Source organism: Cryptomeria japonica, chromosome 5 (assembly GCF_030272615.1).
Source record: "Cryptomeria japonica chromosome 5, Sugi_1.0, whole genome shotgun sequence".
Taxonomy (NCBI): Eukaryota; Viridiplantae; Streptophyta; class Pinopsida; order Cupressales; family Cupressaceae; genus Cryptomeria; species Cryptomeria japonica.
In genome coordinates this window covers 915,203,506-915,223,671 of record NC_081409.1, presented here as the reverse complement: position 1 = coordinate 915,223,671, position 20,166 = coordinate 915,203,506, and positions in this window count along the sequence as shown.

Here is a 20,166-nt window from a genome sequence, read left to right as displayed (position 1 = left end):
AGGTAAGGAAATAACTAATAGCATTATTTTGGTTAGTGAAGTGATTCACTCAATAAAAATAGAAAATAAGAAAGAAATGATGATTAAGCTTGATGTTTCCAAAGCATATGATAAGGTTGTTAGGGATTTCTTGGTACTTGTATTGGAGAAATTTGGTTTATGTCCTCGCTAGAACAAAATGATTCGACATTGCATTACTTTAGTTCATTTCTCTACCATAGTCAATGGAACTTTGTATAGTTTCTTCCAAGCATCAAATAATATTTGGCAAGGAGACCTGATTTTTTCCTCTATATTCATTATTATGGCAGAGGCATTGGGGCAAGCCATCACCAAACAAAGACATTGTGGCATCTGGAAAGGCATATAGGTGGTGAAAAAGATTGATCCCATAACATATGCTCAGTTTGTAGACAACATGATCCTATTTGGGGAAGCAAGTATAAGAGAAGCAAAAATCATAAAAGACACTTTGGAAGATTAATCTAAAGTACTCAGATAACAAATGAATAAGGACAAGTCAACAATCTTCTTTCTTTATATAAAAAAATCCATTCAAAAAATGATAGCAAAAGTCTTCAGTTTCTAGATTTCTACTCTCCCATCTAAATATCTTGGAGCCCCTATGTTTAGAGGAATGTGTAGATCAAAGCAGTAGGAGGAGATTGTTGAAAAATTTAGGAATAAGGTCATGTCATGGAGGAACAAGTGGCTTACACTAGCAAGCTATATGGTTATGATCAAACATGTTTTTTCTATCATCCCAATTTACCTTATGTCCTACTTTTTGATTAAGCATAAAGTTGAAGATAACTTGGAGAGCTTGTTAAAAAGGTTCCTATGGGAGGGCTCGACAAAGGAAAGAAAGATTCCACGTATTCATTGGGAAAAATCCTGTCTCCCTAAACTTGCAGAAGAAGTCTAGGTCTTTGACACATTGAATAGCAAAACATTTCTCTAGGTGCGAAGTTTACCTAGAAAATGTACATGAACCCTAAGAAGCTTTGGGGTAAGATCTCATAGAGAAAGTACTTGGATAACCTGGAGCCTGAATATATCCTAACAATAGGGAATACTAATAGGGGTTCAATGGTATGGAAATTTTTATGGGATTGTAGATCCCTTATCACCAGTCATCTCACATGGAGGGTCAATGATGGCAGACGTGCAGACTTCTAGTTCAATTCATGGAATGTGTTGATGTGTTTTTTATGCACATTATCCTATCCTCTCTTGAATAAAGCTTCTTAAATCCTAAAGATTAGCTTAAGGATCACCTAAGATAACTCCACAGTTCACAAATATCGGGTCACAAAACGTGGATAAGCATAGTTGGTTGATGTGATTGCTGGTATCAGAAGGGGACTTATGTTGAATTATCAAATGCTTGAATTGCTGGAACTTAGATCATCTGATGTTGAGATCTTGTGATGCTTTTAATCCTAAACTAACTCATTATTGAAAAAAGGGCAAAGGTGAAGGGTTGAGAGAGTCTATTCTAAGGCCTAGAATGCAAGAAGATGGATGAATGATTAGATGGAATCCTCCTGGGTGAGGTCTCTCCATCAACTTGAATAATTTGACACAAGCTCAATGCAATCTTCTAAGGACATTTCAAAGATGTTCAAACATTGCTCACTATTCAAGTTAATGCATAAACAATGGACGCATAATAATTTTAATTTAAGCTCATATCATTCAAGTTGACCACGCAAGGCACACTTACAATCAGCAAGAGGCTAGTGGTATGGACAAAACAGATTCCACAAAAATAAATTCAACAATTTCTTCCATTCAATATAATCAACATGAAAATAAATTAAGAAGTAAAGATCATGCGAGTTGTTGAAGTAACAAATCAAATTAACCATAACTTCAATGAAATCAATTGTTCTTTACAACAAGGTTTGGCAACAATCTTTGCCTTCTCCTAATCTAACTTCTCTACTATGTTTTATATTCTTCTAAGCTATATATTATTGTATTATATTCATTATTAACCTTTAAAAATGAAGATCTTGAGCCTTTTATAGTCCTCACAATACAATTCAATGGCTTAGATCAATTTGAGATCAATGGTCGAGATTTTACAATGAAAACCCTAATTAGGGTTCATTACAACAAACGCAATTTGGCCAATGAAATAATTACAATATTTTAACATAACCAATAGATGATAAGCATAGGTGCCTTGAATTTTGTGCCATCATGGGTGATTCGGGTACATTGAATCAAGACGTGTTGATATGGAACTTCTCTAATTGGCGAGTGGTGACTGGGACGATGACTAGGATTCTACCTTTATCTTGCACTTGTAGGCTTGATAGATCATCATGAAATAATATTTCTTGATACTCAATATTATCCAGCTTCAGTGATGACGATGATGATCTTCTAAGTTTGATTAACTCTTCTAAAACTATCTTCTTGAATGCCTTGATCATAGAAGTGCAAGGTATAAATCTTAGTTTTGAAGTATTGATGAACTTCTGATGTTTCCTTCTCTTGTGACATCCTTCATGTCATTGATTTTGTAGATCATTTCTTTGTGTAAGTGAATGCTTCTTATATGATCTCCTTATTTATTTATTCATCTCCTGCAAAACAAACAAGCAAGTATCAAATACACTTGATATATAGGTTTAATAAGAGCATATAAAGATAATTCACCTTCATGAAAGGACACTTGAATTTATTTTTCACTCGTAAAAAGGGGCTCTTTAATTTTACTCCACCCTTGATGTTCATGAAGTTGTCCTTGTCGTTGAACTTAATCTCCTTCACTTTCTTTCATTATATGAGATTAACTCAAAATGACTCTTTCCAAACTTCAAATCAGTTTAGGGTAGTAATCATGTAACCAATCTTGCACATTCACCTTCGACTAGGAATGTATGGAGTAGAGTTCACTCACTTGAATTTTTCTCTTGAATCTCGATTTGTAAAATTCAGTCATGTGTCTTCATTTTTTAAGTTCGCTCATATGTCTTGATTCTTGAATTCCACTGATGTAGCTCAATTCTTGAAACTTGCTCATCTCCTCCATTTTGTGAAGTTCAACATGAAGTTTTTAAGGTCTTGGAGATGAAATTAATTTCAAATGAAATTTTGTTCAATCTTTTTGTTGTTTCATTGATTTAATCCTTACACTAATACATACACTCAACAAAGATCTTATGGAAAATTCACTCATCTCCCTCCAATCATGAAGTTTGCTCATGTAGGTGAGTTTATGAAGTTCGCTCATGTGTATTGATCCTTGAAGTTCACTCATCTGTATTGATCCTTGATGTTCTCTTATCTAGTGGTGTTCATGAAGTTCAACATGAAATTCGCTCGTGTATGCCAAAACATGAAGTTCGCTCATATGGCTTGATCCTTGAAGTTCACTCATCTCCCTCAAGTCACTAAGTTCTCTCATCTCCTTCAACTTAGGAAGTTCACTCATGTCCTTCAAATCATGAAGTTTTCTCTTGTGTCTCAAGTCATGAAGTATGCTCCTCTCCTTCAACTCATGAAATTCGCTCATGTGTCTCAATTCATGAAGTTTTATTGTCTCCTTCAACTCATGAAGTTCTCTCATCTCCCTCAAGTCATGAAGTTCGCTCCTATCCTTCAACTCATGAAGTTTTCTCTTTTCCTTCAACTCATGAAGTTCGCTCATGTGTATTGATTCTTGAAGTTCTCTTATCTAGTGGAGTTCATGAAGTTCAACATGAAATTCTCTCATGTATGCCAAAACATGAAGTCCACTCATATGGCTCAACCATTGAAGTTTTCTCATCTCCCTCAACTCATGAATTTTACTCCTTTCCTTCAACCCATGAAGTTTTCTCCTATCCTTCAACTCATGAAGTGCTCCTATCCTTCAACTCATGAAGTTCGCTCCCGTCTTTCAACTCATGAAGTTCGCCCATCTCCTTAAACTCGTGAAGTTCACTCCTATCCTTCAACTAATGAATTTTGCTCATCTCCTTCAACTCATGAAGTTTTCTCCTATGTCTCAAGTCATGAAGTTCACTCTGCTCCTTCAACTCATGAATTTCGCTCCTGTATCTCAAGTCATTAAGTTCTCTCCTCTCCTTCAACTCATGAAGTTCACTTCTCTCCTTCAACTCATGATAACATGCTCAACATGAGGTCTTAGGACGAGTTTTTTCTCTATGGGAGAAGTGCAATAAGTTTTCTACATAATGGGTACATATGAAGTGAAGTTTGCTCCTCAAGAGGATCACTTGAAATGACCCCTCAATTAGCAATCCTTCCTCATGATTGAACTCATGATGGGATTTACTCCGTGATATCAAGATATTACTGAAGTTTGACAAACTCACTTACTTCACACTCATACAAGGCTATCCACCTGACTCCTAGCTTCTTGACCACCTATACCCCTCTAATGAAAAGGCTAATAGCTAAGAACACTAACACTATCCTAGAAAGAAAAGAAAAAGTGGGGGTCCCCATTTGCAATGGGGTGATGTGTGAATACCTCACAACATATAGTGCCACCTCGAATAAATGTTCCTCAGCAATTCAAAGATAAAGATCCAATCCATACCTAGAACCTCTGAAAAATTCAACCCAACCTACCAAGGAACTAGAAAGTGTACTCAAATTGGAAGAAGAATCATGAACCGGATCAAGGCACCTCATCTTTGATTACCCATGTGTGTGCAAATGTATTCATTACCTCAACAAGAACATTATGACTTCCAACTTCCATCATGATTAGCTACGTAGTTTGTCTAAACTCCATAAGCATCCTGGATAGAGCCTCACTACTAGTCGGACATCTATAGCCCCGATGAGGTTATCATTGTAATCTCATAAATAATTATCCATTTCCAGTCGAGCGTCATAGCCTCAATGGAGTTACTCCCATGTTCCCATATCCAATTTTGATATTGCATTTTCATTCATTTTTCTTTTTCTCTTGATTTTTCTTTTTCATCTTCTCATTTTCTCTCTTTTGATATTGCTTTATTTTCTTTCATTTGTCAATTCCTTTGGTTCATAAGAAATGAAGCTCACTTGGGTTTGACGATTACAATGGCATTGAAGCTAGACTGTGGATTTTTCACTAATCACGGCTTCGCTTGGAAACCATAATGACTCGAAATTTATTAGTGTGTAAAGATATAGTAATCAAAAGATGTCGGTATCAAGACATAAAGAATGATTCTCTTCCAAGTCAAGTAAAAGTCCTAACCAAATGATAAATTCAGAGAGTAACAACCTTGCATTCAAAGCACTTTGTGAATAGATATCTAAGAAATAGACTGTACATCTGATCCAAAATGTGTGAATGGGTGAGAAACAACACAAACGTCTTTCTCACAAATGAAGGTTCCCACTTAGGTTACCTAAACTAAGCAAACCAAAAGACTCAAAAGAAAACTAAAACCCAAAGAAAACTAAGCTAAAGCACACAAAAACAAACCACACTAAGGCAAACCAAAAGCAAAAAAACTAAAGAAAGCAAGCAACAAAACTACCTGAGCCACCCAGGAATCATGAGTCAAATAACTCAAGGCAAATTAACAATAAGGCTCCATAAGACCACTAACTAAAACACAAAAGAAAAACCTACTCTAAAGCTATAAACAAGACTTGTAGACTTGACACAACTCAAAAAACCAAAATATGTACATGACTTTACATGATTTCTCAAGGTATGCAACATGCGCATGGAAAAAGTGATAGTTCACAGTCGAGCAAATTCATCTTTAAATACAGAAAAGAAAGTTATCACCATGCATCTCTCATATTCAAGTAATTCCTTACATAAGATAATCAATTGAGGCAATTCGTCAAGACCATGATCTATCCAAATGAATTTTTTTCCCAAAACTCCCATAATCAAATTCATAGCATTCAAGATTAAAAGCAGGGAAAGAGACAAGCTGGTGTCGTTCCTACTCGAATGGAAGTGCTTGCTCGTCGTTCAGTGCATTGTCAGAGGAGAGATCATCAGCAGCTTCAGGAGGTCGACATTGGTGATGTACCATTCCATGAGCATTCACAACATGTTGATCCTCACTTGCGAGCTCTTCTTGAAATAAAATTAGTGCCCCTTTGATTAAATCAACTTTCTTTACTTTTATCATGACATCTTTCTCATCTATGCATAAACAAAGCATCTTCATGAAATTACATGAGCATATCCTCAAAAATTAGGGATTCCTTGATAGATTGATCTTCAAAAATTTCCTCTAGTGGTTGATCAAATACAATCTTTGCTGGTATTTCATCCTCAAGCATTGTCTTGGGAGGTTGGAGTTGATGATGAATCACATCACTCACAATAACTTGTTTGTCTTGAAATTTTTTTGGCAATGATTCCATTTGTACTTCTTCCATAATATCTTTCAGTTCCCCCTCAAATAGTATGATAGTGAGGATGTCTTTGAGGACCTCCTCGAATTATTCTTCATACTCGAGCTCTCTTATGATGATTTGAAATTCTTCATTCAACATTTCTATATGATTATCTCCTCCTTCAAGGCTACTATTTGGAACTTCTTGCATTTCATTTTCAAGGATCTCCTTTTGTAGCACAAATGAAAATTCTTCAAAGAATGAGTCATCTTCTTCTTTGATTACTTGCTCAACAATTTGATCATCACTTGCCACTACTTGAGCATTCTCAATTGCTTCTTCAACTTTCATTCCAATGTATTCTTCTTCAGGTGCAAGGCATGTTGAGCCATCCATTGCAATACATTGATCATTAGGTGAACTTGTGGTATCAATGTGTAACTACCTTCCTTTACTATCTGGTGATGTAGCAACACCTTGTTCATATGTTCTTCTAAATTTAGCCGCAAGTTGTGCACTCTGAAAGGAAATACAAGAGCAAGGAAAGAAAAATAAAATCCAAGAAATTTTATTGATGAAGTAAATGTTACCAATAGAAATGCAAAAACCTTGGAGCAATCACCCAAATGTGAAGAACGAGGCACAAGAACTTTTGAAAGGGGAAAAGAAAAGAAAAACTCCTTGTGATATTATGAATGAGGCAATGCCTAAAATGAGAGAGAAAGAGAGAGAGCAAGAAGCTCTTTACAATATTGTCATTAAGAAGAAATGAGAGAAGAGACATCTCTTAAATAGAGATGAGGAGAGGAGTTACAAAGTAACTCCTAAATCTATGAATGCCACCATTCATAAAATGTGTGTGCCATGTGTCCACATCCTCTTATGGAGGAAATCTAATATTCCTTAATAAAAGAAAATAAAAGAAATGACTTGCCCTCACACATGTACTAGAGGACAAATTACATGTAGGGATTCCAAAGGAACATCCTAAACTAAATACAAATAAACCTAAGCTAAGTAAAGATTAAATATTCTAACACCCCCCCTTAAGCTTTACTTGGGGAGCTTACATCAAACCCTTCAATGGGTTGTAATCCAAGATTTTTACAATGAAATTGGAACTTTTCTTTACAAAGTGGCTTGGTCAAAATATCTGCAACTTGGTCTTCCCCCTTGCAATAGAAGAGTGAGACTTGCTTGTCTTCAATTTGTTCTCTAATAAAGTGGTGTTGGAGAGCAATGTGTTTTTTCCTTGCATGGAAAACTGGATTTTTAGCCAAGGCAATGGCACTTTGGTTGTCACAATACAATTGAGTTGGTTCGTGTTGAGGTAGACCCAAATCTTCAAGTAGTCTTCTAAGCCACAAGACTTCTTTGGAAGCATTAGTGCATCCTTTGTACTCAGCTTCAGTGGATCCAAGAGAGGTAGATTGTTGCTTTTTACTATTCCAAGAAATTGCTCCTGAACCAACAAAAAAACAATAACCACAAGTAGATTTCCCATCATTGGGATCTCCACCTAGATCGGAATCAGTAAAACCTTTTAAAGTAAAATCGAAATTTGCATCATAAAACAAACCTACGTTAATAGTTCCTTTAATATATCTTAAAATTCTTTTAGCAACTTTAAAGTGTGTTTGTTGAGGTTTAGACATGAATCTTGAAACCAAACCAACACTATAAGCAATATCTGGCCTAGTAAGAGTTAAATAATTTAAACTTCCAACTAATTGTCTATACAAAGTAGGATCAACAAGAGGAGTTTGCATATCAAGTATTAACTTAGTGCCTAATTCAATAGGAATTGAAACATGATGAGCATCATTCATGTTAAATTTATCTATAAGATCTTGAGCATATTTACTTTGAGATAAGAAAATTCCTTTAGAGGTTTGCCAAATTTGCATTCCTAAGAAATAATGTAAAAGACCTAAATCAGTCATTTGAAATTTTTGGTTAAGTTGAAACTTAATATCAGAAATCAAAGTATTGGAACTTGAAGTAAGAATCAAATCATCTACATACAAGATAATAATTATAATATCATCTTCACTATGTTTAATATACAAGTTAGGATCATTTTTACTTCTAATAAAGCCTTGCGAAAGAAAGAATGTATTAATCTTTGAATACCACTCCCTAGGAGATTGCTTTAATCCATAAATTGATTTCTTTAATTTACAAACTAAGTGTGCATTACCTTCTTTAATAAAACCAGGAGGTTGAGACATATAAATTTCCTCATGTAAATCACCATTAAGAAAAGCACTTTTAACATCCATTTGGTGAATAGGCCAATTCATTCTAGAAGCTAAAGCAAGCACAAGTTTAATTGTAGGCATTTTAGCAACAGGAGCAAAAGTTTCAGTATAATCTAAGCCTTCAATTTGAGAAAAACCTCTAGCAACTAATCTAGCTTTAAATTTACTAACTTGATTATTAGCATTCAATTTGGTTTTATAAAGCCACTTGCAAGAAACAAGATTTTTACCATGAGGCAAGGGAACTAAATCCCAAGTTTGGTTAGAAATTAGAGTATCATATTCTTCCTTCATTGCTTTTTGCCAATGTGGTTGATTTTTAGCTTGATCAAATGTTTTAGGATCATTAGAATTCATAATAGTAGTCATTAAAGCATAATTACAATAATTAACTCTTCTAGCTTGAAGTCTATCCATTCTAGCTAAGTATTCATCACTATCTTGAATTAAAGATTTAAACCATTTAGGTCTTCTTTTAGAAGTAATGGATTCATCACTAGAAGAAGAGTCATGAGGAGTAGAGCTATTATTATCATCATCACTATCACTAGAAGGAATAGAAAGAGATGCATTAGGAGTAGGGTTAAGAGAAGGAGGTTGGTCCTCCACAAGCACAACTTTGCTTTGAGCAAGTTTATCATCCTCTACTTTAGAACAATCATGAATGCCTTTTTCTGCAATACAAACATCTCTTGCAACTTTTACCTTGTTAGTAATAGGATTGTAAACTCTATAACCTTTAGTATTTTCATCATAACCAACAAAAATAAAAGGAGAAGATTTAGCATCTAATTTTTTTCTTTTCTCCTTAGGTTTGTGAACATAAGCTATGGAACCAAAAATTCTTAAATTCTACAAATTGGGCTTTCTACCAGACCAAGCTTCTTCAGGAGTTTTATCCTTTAAGGCTTTGGTAGGTGTTCTATTAATTAAATAAGTTGCACAAGCCATAGCTTCAGCCCAAAACTTGTAATCCATATTTTTTGCATGCAATAAACATCTAGCCATTTCAACAATTGTCCTATGCTTCCGTTCTGCCACACCATTTTGTTGTGGCGTATAAGGAACGGTAAGCTCATGTTTAATTCCAAACGATTTCAAATAAGCATTAAATGCATTATTGACATATTCTCTTCCATTGTTAGTACGAAGAATCTTAATTTTAGAACCAGATTGCCTTTCTACAAACATATGAAATTCAGTAAACACATCAAGCACTTGATCCTTACTATGAAGGAAATATATCCATGTTCTCCTTGAAAAATCATCAACAAAGGTAAGAGCATACCTTGAACCTTGGATGGAGGGATTCTCCATGGGACCCAAGAGATCACTATGAACTAGATGCAATTTAGTATATGCCCTCCAAGATTGACCATGAGGAAAGGGTTCCCTATGCATCTTACCACCCATGCAACCATTGCAAACAATTTGAGAAGGAAAAATACTAGGCAATCCATCAACCATATTTGCTTTTTCCATCAATGAAATATAATCAGAATTGAGATGGCCAAGTCTTTCATGCCATATAGTAAAATCAATAGTAGTAAGCAAAGAATATTTTGGAGGAGCAAATTCATAGAACTTGAATAAGTTATCACTATCCATTTTAGCAGTAGCAATAACATAATTAGTTTTTGGATCAATGATATAACATATGCCCCTATAGAAGTTAATTTTATAATCTTGACAAAGTTTAGGAACTGAAATCAAATTTGATTTTAATTCAGGAACATAAAGAACATCATGTAATTTCCCATTAGGAACATTCACATCACCAATAGCTTCAACTTTGCAACTATGATTATTAGCTAATTGAATAGGAATATTAGAAGTATCAGGATGCAAAGATTCAAAACATTCTTTATGAGAAGTAACATGTTGAGATGCACCAGAATCAATAATCCACTCAAGTGGTTGAGAAACATTATAAGTACATGTAAATGCATGACGAGATGAATTACCATTATTATGACCTTTCTTATAATGAGGTTTATGTTGTTGATTATTTTGATTATTTTGGTTCATGGGCTTTTTACCATTTTGCTTCTTAAAACAATTATTAGTAATATGTCCATCTTTCCCACAATATGTGCAATGGGGTCTTGTTTGAGAATTATTCCTTTGATTATTGTACATATTATTATGATTATTATTATGAGAATTGTTATGATAGGATTTAGAATGAGATTGATAATTAGAAGATTTGTGATTATTATTATTGGATCTAAAATTATTATTATGATTTTGATTTTTAGACATAAAAGCATGTTCACTACTTTTAAGACTACCAAATTGAATTAATTTAGCTTCCTCTTGATGCAATAAATTACGAAAAATATCATAAGTTAATTGAGTAGCTAAGCTAGGAATAGCAAGTTGAGCATGAATATTCGTAATAAATTGTTGAAATTGACGAGGAAGACATTTTTTAAGAATAAGATGAATTAAACGTAAATCAGCTAGAGTAACGCCTAAAGCAGTTAATTGACTATTAACAGAATCAAACTTTAATAAGAATTCATCCATAGTTTTAAAATCTGTATACCTGAGATCTTCAAGTTGATCTTGAAGCTAAATTTTTCGGGATTCATTTGAGCTATCATAAGTTGTTTTTAAAATTTCCCAAGCTTCATAGGCTTTTGTACAATTTCCAATTAGAACATACAAATCAGGAACCATTGAAATACCAAATAAACCAAGTGCTTCCTCATTTTGAGCCTTCCATCTATCTTGGTCGGCTTGAGGAGCAGTTGTAGCGGGCTCAAAGGTTTTATCAGTTGCAACATTCAAAAGATGCTTGAAACGAAAAATGAAAGAAATATGTGTTTTCCATGAATGATAATTAGAACTATTTAATTTAATTTCCGGAATTAATGTAGACATGATAGCAAAATAATGATTAGTAAAAAAAAATTACCCCTTTGATTAAAAAACAAAAAAAATAACCTCCTTGATTTAAAAATTTCAATAATAATTTATTAAAAAAAAATTTAATCTTTAATAACAAATTTAAAGATTTTTTTTTTTTTTTTAAACTTTAATTTTATTTAAATAAACTTTATATTAAAAAAAATTATTAAAAAACTCTATATATATTAATAAAATTTGTTATTGTAAATAAAAATAAATAAAATTATAAACTTTTAATATAAACTATTTAAAGCTTTTTATGTATTAAAAAGTGTAACTTTATTAACTTTTTAAATATACTTAAAACTTTATAAGTTTTTTTTGAAACTTAACTTTATACGTGAGAAAAAAAGAAGATTAAAGTTTTATAAAATTGCAGTAAACGATACTAAAGGAAATGAAATTAAACGTAAGAAAAGAAATGTTATGATAGAGATAAAAGGGCAGAGGTGTTAATAAAATAGGTGATATGCAGATTGAGCAGAGATGCACAAGAAAATAAACAGAGACGTTACTTATATTTGAAAATGATTTAGAGCTCTATTATTTTGAAAACGTTACACAAAAGACTACAGAGGTTCCAACAAATGTACAGAGAAAGGGGTTTTGCAGAGGCATTAAAATTGTTTAGGGAAGGGAAGAGTACATCAAACTTATGACAACAAAAGTTGGAAAATAATAAGTGCATAAATAGTTACAGAGACGTTACGACAGCAGAAGTTGAAAAAATTAAAAAAATTAAAAAAATGTGCAGAAATAGTTACAAAGACGTTACGACAGCAGAAGTTGAAAAAAATAAAATAAATGTGCAGAAATAGTTACAGAGATGTTAGCACAGCAAACGAAGTGATAGCATACGTTAATAACAGATGAAGAAAAAGAAAAAGAAAAACAGAGGCGTTGCAAATCCTTGTTTAACAAATCTGCAGAGACAATGAAGCTTGCAAATGTAAAAGATTTACAGAAATATTTGTAGAAATAGAGTTATATTTTGTAATAACAAAAACTAGATTTCAGATTTGAAAGGAAATACAATGAAGAACTGCAAACAGAGAGATTTATGCCTTTTACAGGGTAGAACCTGCAGAAAATGTTAGACTCTGATATTTTATTTTTTAAATACACAGAGATTCAATGAAGAAACAATATGAATTTTAATTTTAAAAAAAAATTGCAAGTAAAGGAAATGTTAGAACCTGAAAACAAATAGAGAATGCAATGTAATAATAAATCAGATTTGGCGGCAAGCTGACCAAACAGATTAAGGAGGCTGAGTTTGGCGGTAAGCCTTCCAAATTTTTCACAATAAAAAACCAGAAATTTTGGCAGAAAGCCTTCCAAAGACACAAATTTAAACCAGAAAGAAGAAACTTTGGCAGCAAGCCTTCCAAAGCCTTTTTATTAAATAAAAAAAAATAGAATAGAAGATTAAACCTGCAGGCAAACTTGTTAACAAGTTTGAAAAAAAAGTTAAAATCTGAAACCAAAATCTGCACAATAGAAAATATTAGAAAAAGAACTTCTTCTCCTCTCAAGAATGCCTCCAACAAGGTGAACTCCACAGAATGGTAGCCTTCATCAATGTCAAATTAAAACAAGGATTAAAAACCTGCTCTGATACCATGAAAGGAAATACAAGAGCAAGGAAAGAAAAATAAAATCCAAGAAAGTTTATTGATGAAGTAAATGTTACCAAGAGAAATGCAAAAACCTTGGAGCAATCACCCAAATGTGAAGAAGGAGGCACAAGAACTTTTGAAAGGGGAAAAGCAAAGAAAAACCCCTTGTGATATTATGAATGAGGCAATGCCTAAAATGAGAGAGAAAGAGAGAGAGCAAGAAGCTCTTTACAATATTGTCATTAAGAAGAAATGAGAGAGGAGACATCTCTTAAATAGAGATAAGGAGAGGAGTTACAAAGTAACTCCTAAATCTATGAATGCCACCATTCATAAAATGTGTGTGCCATGTGTCCACATCCTCTTATGGAGGAAATCTAATATTCCTTAATAAAGGAAAATAAAAGAAATGACTTGTCCTCACACATGTACTAGAGGACAAATTACATGTAGGGATTCCAAAGGAATATCCTAAACTAAATACAAATAAACCTAAGCTAAGTAAAGATTAAATATTCTAACACACTCCAAGATCTATTCACGATACACTCTTATTCAGATAAGACTGGCATTCCAAACTAATATCTGACTTGGTTGATAGCCATTTCGCACAATGAGCAAGTAAATTCAAAGTGGGGTGCATTATGAATTCTACACCACAATGGTAGCAATATGTTTTCTAAATTCATTTCACCATTCAAGACAAGTTGATTTTCGATCATCCATAAGAAACTTGAAAGAGGATCCTTTCTCTTGGGTACACTGAAATTTCTTTCTTTTGCTTCTAGCTTGGGAACATCCCAAAAGAAAATCTTTCCTTGCACTGTAGATTCCATCCTTGATAGGTATGTTAGGCAATGCATCTCATCATGTTCATCCATCTGATGGATTATACACTACCCTGGCCTTGCAAACTCGAACAAATGACATGGATAAAGTTGTGCATTCAATCTCCACCAAAGTTGAGGAATATCAACTTGTTGCTCATCATGAAATTGTTGTTGCTCCATCGAGAAATATTTCTTTTTTTTATTTTCTAGTTTTTCACGTTTTTTGGATTTTTTGGAAGAAAGAAAGATCTTGCAAAGCTCAAATTTATCTTCAAATGTCAACTAGTTCTAGTTGCACAAAGTGCTTCCTTCCTTCGCAAGCCCAATGTTCTTCTCTTGTGCAAATTTTGTTTGTGGCTGCTTTAAAGTGTGACTTGATAAATTCCAACATCAACTGCTTCACTCATGTATCCACAATCATACCTTCCTTGTGCTTCAATTCTATTGGTTCAGGTGCAAGGTATCTATTGAGCATGAAGATTACTTTCCGTTGATCTTCCTTGGATTAACCTATTCAAGAGTTCGCATTCACTCTCATCCCTCCTTCTAGCACCAATTCTATTGATGTGTTTTTTATGCACATGTAAAAATAGAATAAAATACCCAAAAGTATCTTATCCTCTCTTGAACAAAGTTTCTCGAATGTTGAAGATTAGCTTAAGGATCACTTGATATAACTCCAAGGTTCACAAATATCAGGTCACAACACATGGATAAGCACAGTTGGTTGATGTGATTGTTGGTATCACAACGAGACTTACGTTGAATTATCAAATGCTTGAATCGCTAGAATTTAGATCATCTGATGTTGCGATCTTGTGATGCCTTTGATCCTAAACTAACTCATTACTAAAAAAAGGGCAAAAGGTGAAGGGTTGATAGAGTCTATTCTAAGGCCTAGAATGTAAGAAGATGGATGAATTATTAGATGGAATCCTACTGGGCGACGTCTCACCATCAACTTGAACAATTTGATACAAGCTCAGTGCAATCTTCTAAGGACATTCCAAATATGTTCAAATCATTACCATCAAACATTTCACACCATTAAACTTAACGCATAAACAATGGACACAAAAATTTTAATTTAAGCTCATATCACTCCAGCTGACCACGAAAGGCACACTTACAATCAACAACAGGCTAGTAGTATGGACAAAATAGATTGCACACAAATGCATTCAACAATTTATTCCATTCGATCTAATCAACATGAAAATAAATTGAGAAGTAAAGATCATGCGAGTTGTTGAAGTAACAAATCAAATTCATCATAACTTCAATGAAATCAATTATTCTTTACAACAAGGTTTGGCAACAATCTTTGCCTTCTCCTAATCTAACTTCTCTACTCTAATTGTTATTCTTCTAAGCTATCTATTATTCTATTCTATTCACTATTAACCTTTACAAATGAAGAGCTTGAGCCTTTTATAGTTCTCTCAATACAATTCAATGGCTCGGATCAATTTGAGATCAATGGCCAAGATTTTACAATGAAAACCCTAATTAGGGTTTGTTACAACAAACTTAATTTGGCCAATGAAATAATTACATTTTAACATAACCAGTAGATGAAAAGGGTGGGTGCCTTGAAGTTTGTGCCATCATGGGTGATTCAGGTACATTGAATCAAGATGTGTTGATGTGGAACTTCTATGATTGTCGAGTGGTGACTGGGATGATGACTAGGATTCCACCTTTATCTTGCACTTGTAGGCGTGATAGATCATCATGAAGGAATATTTCTTGATACTCAACATTATCCAGCTTCAACGATGATGATGATGATCTTCAAAGTTTGATTAACTCTTCTAAAACTATCTTCTCGAATGCCTTGATCATGGAAGTGCAAGGTATAAAACTTAGCTTTGAAGTATTGATGAACTTCTTATGTCACCACTATCTCTCTCCTTTGGAATTCCTTCTCTTGTGACTCCCTTCATGTCATTGATGTTGTATATCATGTCTTTGTGTAAATGAATGCTTCTTGTATTATCTCTATATTTCTTTCTTCATCTCCTACAAAACAAACAAGTATCAAATACACTTGATATATAGGTTTAATAAGAGCATATATAGAGAATTTGCCTTCATGAAGGGACACTTGAAGTTGTTTTTTTCTCGTAAAAAGGGGCTCTTGAATTTCACTCCACCCTTGATGTTCATGAAGTTGCCCTTGTCTTTGAACTTACTCTCCTTCATTTTCTTTCATTATATGAGCTTAACACAAAATGACTCTTTCCAAACTTCAAATCATTTTAAGGTAGTAATCATATAGCCAATCTTGCACCTTCGCCTTCAACTAGGAACACATGGAGTAGAGTTCACTCACTTGAATTTTTCTCTTGAAGCTCAATTTGTAAATTTTGCTTGCATGTCTTCATTTTTGAAGTCCGCTCATATGTCTTGATTCTTGAAGTCTTCTAATGTAGCTCAATTCCTGAAGCTCTCTCATCTCCTCCATTTTGTGAAGTTCAGCATGAAGTTCTTGAGGTCTTGGAGATGAAATTAATTTCAAATGAACTTCTCTTCAATCTTTTTATTGTTCAATTGATTTAATCCTTGCACTTATACATACACTCAACAAATCTCTTAAGGAAAATTCTCTCATCTCCCTCCAATCATGAAGTTCGCTCATGTAGGTGAGTTTATGAAGTTTGCTCATGTGTATTGATCCTTGAAGTTTGCTTATCTAGTGGAGTTCATGAAGTTCAACATGAAATTCGCTCATGTATGCCAAAACATGAAGTTCACTCATATGGCTTGATCCTTGAAGTTCACTCATCTCCCTCAAGTCATGAAGTTCTCTCATCTCCTTCAACTCATGAAGTTCTCTCATTTCCTTCAACTCATGAAGTTTGCTCCTGTGTCACAAGTCATGAATTTCGCTCCTCTCCTTCAACTCATGAAGTTCACTCCTCTCCCTCAACTCATGAAACTCACTCCTCTCCTTCAACTCATGAAGTTCACTCATGTGTATTGATCCTTGAAGTTCTCTTATCTAGTGGAGTTCATGAAGTTCAACATGAAACTTGCTCATGTATGCCAAAACATGAAGTTTTCTCGTATGGCTTGATCCTTGAAGTTCCCTCAGCTCCCTTAAGTCATGAAGTTCGCTCATCCCCCTCAATTCATGAAGTTCACTCATGTCCTTCAACTCATGAAGTTTTCTCCTCTCCTTCAACTCATGAAGTTCGCTCATCTCCTTCAACTCATGAAGTTCACTCCTATCCTTCAACTCATGAAGTTCGCTCCTGTGTCTCAAGTCATGAAGTTCACTCCTCTCCTTCAACTCATGAAGTTATCTCCTCTCCTTCAACTCATAAATTTCGCTCCTCTCCTTCAACTCATGATAGCATTCTCAACATGATGTCTTATGATGATTTTTTGCTCTATGGGAGAAGTGCAAGAAGTTTTCTACATAAGGGGTACATATGAAGTGAAGTTTGCTCCTCAAGAGGAGCACTTGAAGTGACCCCTCAATTAGCAATCCTTCCTCACTCATGATTGAACTCATGAGGGGCTTTACTCAATGATATCAAGACATTACTAAAGATTGACAAACTCACTTACTTCACACTCATACAAGGCTATCCACCTGACTCCTAGCTTCTTGACTGCCTATACCCCTCTAATGCAAAGGCTAATATCTAAGAACACTAAGGCTATCCTAGAAAGAAAAAAAAAGTTGGGGTTAGGCCATTTGCAATGGGGCGATGTGTGAATACCGCACAACCGAATGGAAATATACAATTGGCAGACATCGATGGGTTCATGGACTACATAGACGTCATTAAAGGATTGCTCGGATCCAAGGTCGGCAGTTATATGCATATTGTTGGAAATTCATTTAAGTGGATTAAATTCTCATCTATCCCTATTCCTAATGAAATAAAAATGGCTATTGAAAAATAATTAGAAAAGATAAATGTGGTCTTAAATGATGAAGAGGATGAAATAATTTGGTGTGGAGCTAAGACTAGGTTTTTTTTTTTTTGTTAAAATTGGTTACCAGCTACTAAATACAATTCAGGACAGCCCAACATAGCCTACATGGCTATGTTGGCTTTAGGTTGTACTTCTAAAGGCTAGGGCCTTCCCTTGGGTTGTCCTTAATAAGATAAGCCTAGCTGCAGAACAACTGCAGATAATAGGCATTTTCGGGCCCTCTAGATGCCCTCTATGTTATAGTGAGTGTGAATCAGTAGATCATTTGTTCATATCATGCCAATACATAGTACAATGTTGGGGCTAGCTGTAGTATACTTTGGGTCAGAGTAGACCACAAAAAAAGAATATTGTAAAATTCATCTCAACATGGCCAATGTTGAAGAGAGGATCCCTTTGGGATATTATATGGATCATTGCTCCATCCATTTTGATATGGAATGTCTGGAAAGAAAGAAATCAAAGAACTTTTAAAGGAAATGAAATGGATGTGAATAACATCAAGAGCGTCATCAGGAGATCAATGAAGTTGCCAATTCCAATGTCAAATATAGGAAGGAAAACAAATTTTCTCGATGGGATGAGGAAATTCAGAAGACCTGGTCGGAGCTTAAACTTCCAACTTTTGATAGTCAACAAAAGATGCTAATAGAAAAGAGGTTATCTGGCAAGCCCCTAGAAATAGATGATGGAAACTAAACTTTGACAGGGTTGCGAAAGGCAACCCTACATTTGTAGGGGTAGGATGTATAATCAAGGATGAACATGGTGAGTGTGTTTGGGCAACATCAAAATGGCTTGGCTTGGCACACAACAATGAAGACAAAATGGTTGCACTAGTGCTAGGATTACAACAATGAAAAGATAAAAAAGCATTACTAGTTTTGAAATAGAGGGCAATTCACAAATCTACATACAGGCTATTATAAAAACCGAGACCCCAACTTGAAAATTATAAAATTGGATTGGTGTCACTTGGAAAATTCTAAAGGGTGTAGAGGATTTCTCCATTGACCACATTTACAGAGAAGCCAATAAGGTGGCTAACAAATGGTTAAATCTTGGAGTAACCCAAAAGGATAATGTGATCATAGATTGTAACAGTTCGAGATGGTCAAGCCTTGCAAACAATAACACTCCAAGGGGGTAGGTAGGTAGTGTTAGAATGAAGAAATCGAATTGAAAACAACAGATAAATAGAATTAACAATACACAACACAAACAATGAGACACACAGATTTATCGTGGTTCGACAATTGCCTACATCCACACTTGAAGCAGGGGAATCACTCTATTATTCACCAATCTAGTTTACATATACACAGTTGCATTCAACTACAGCAATTAACCTTCATTAATGAATTACAATCAACTCTTAAAGAGAAAGCAAAGATAATATGAATAGCCAAGAGTTTTGGCGGCAAACAAGGAAGGAGTCCGTTGGAATTCAACTTCCGACAATCTCCCAGTGAAGGCCAATGAACTGTTGCAACAAGTAGATTCCCCCACTTAGTTCTGCTATCAGTTATTGGAAAGGCCGAGAGAAGCTCAGCAAAAATCAAACTTCTCCCACTTAACCACTTTAGTGAGCACATCAATTGGATTCAGGTCGGTATGAATCTTATCTACATGAAACTTGCCTTCTTCGACCATATGGCGAACATAATGACTACGAATATCAACATGTTTTGACTGCGGCTGAGATGTCTGATGTTTAGTCATAAAAATTGCACTATTGTTATCACAAAACAAACCAAAATCTAATTGCTTCAAACCCAACTCGCTGAACAAGAGTTGCAGCCATACCATCTCTTTTGCTCCCTCAGAAAGAGCTATGTATTTTGCTTCCGTGGTTGATTGAGCAACTATATGTTGCAATTTTGAAGCCCAACTAATCGTTGCCCTGGCAAATGTGATAGCATAACCAGAAGTAGACTTTCTTTCGTCTAAGTCACTGGCAAAATCAGAATCGGTAAACCCTTGCAAAATTGCCTTATCCTTTCCAAACCATAAACAAAAATCAAAAGTACCTTTGAGATACCTCAAGATATACTTAACCACCTCCCAATGTGATTTTCTCGGATTAACCATAAATTTTCTCACCAAACCCATGGCATGAGCAATGTCCAGTCGAGTAGACACCATAGCATACATGAGGCTTCCAACTGCAGATTTGTATGGAATTTTATCCATAAACTCCTTATCTTCTTGTGTTTTAGGACACAATTGAGAAGATAACTAAAAATGAGAGGCTAAAGGTACACAAATAGA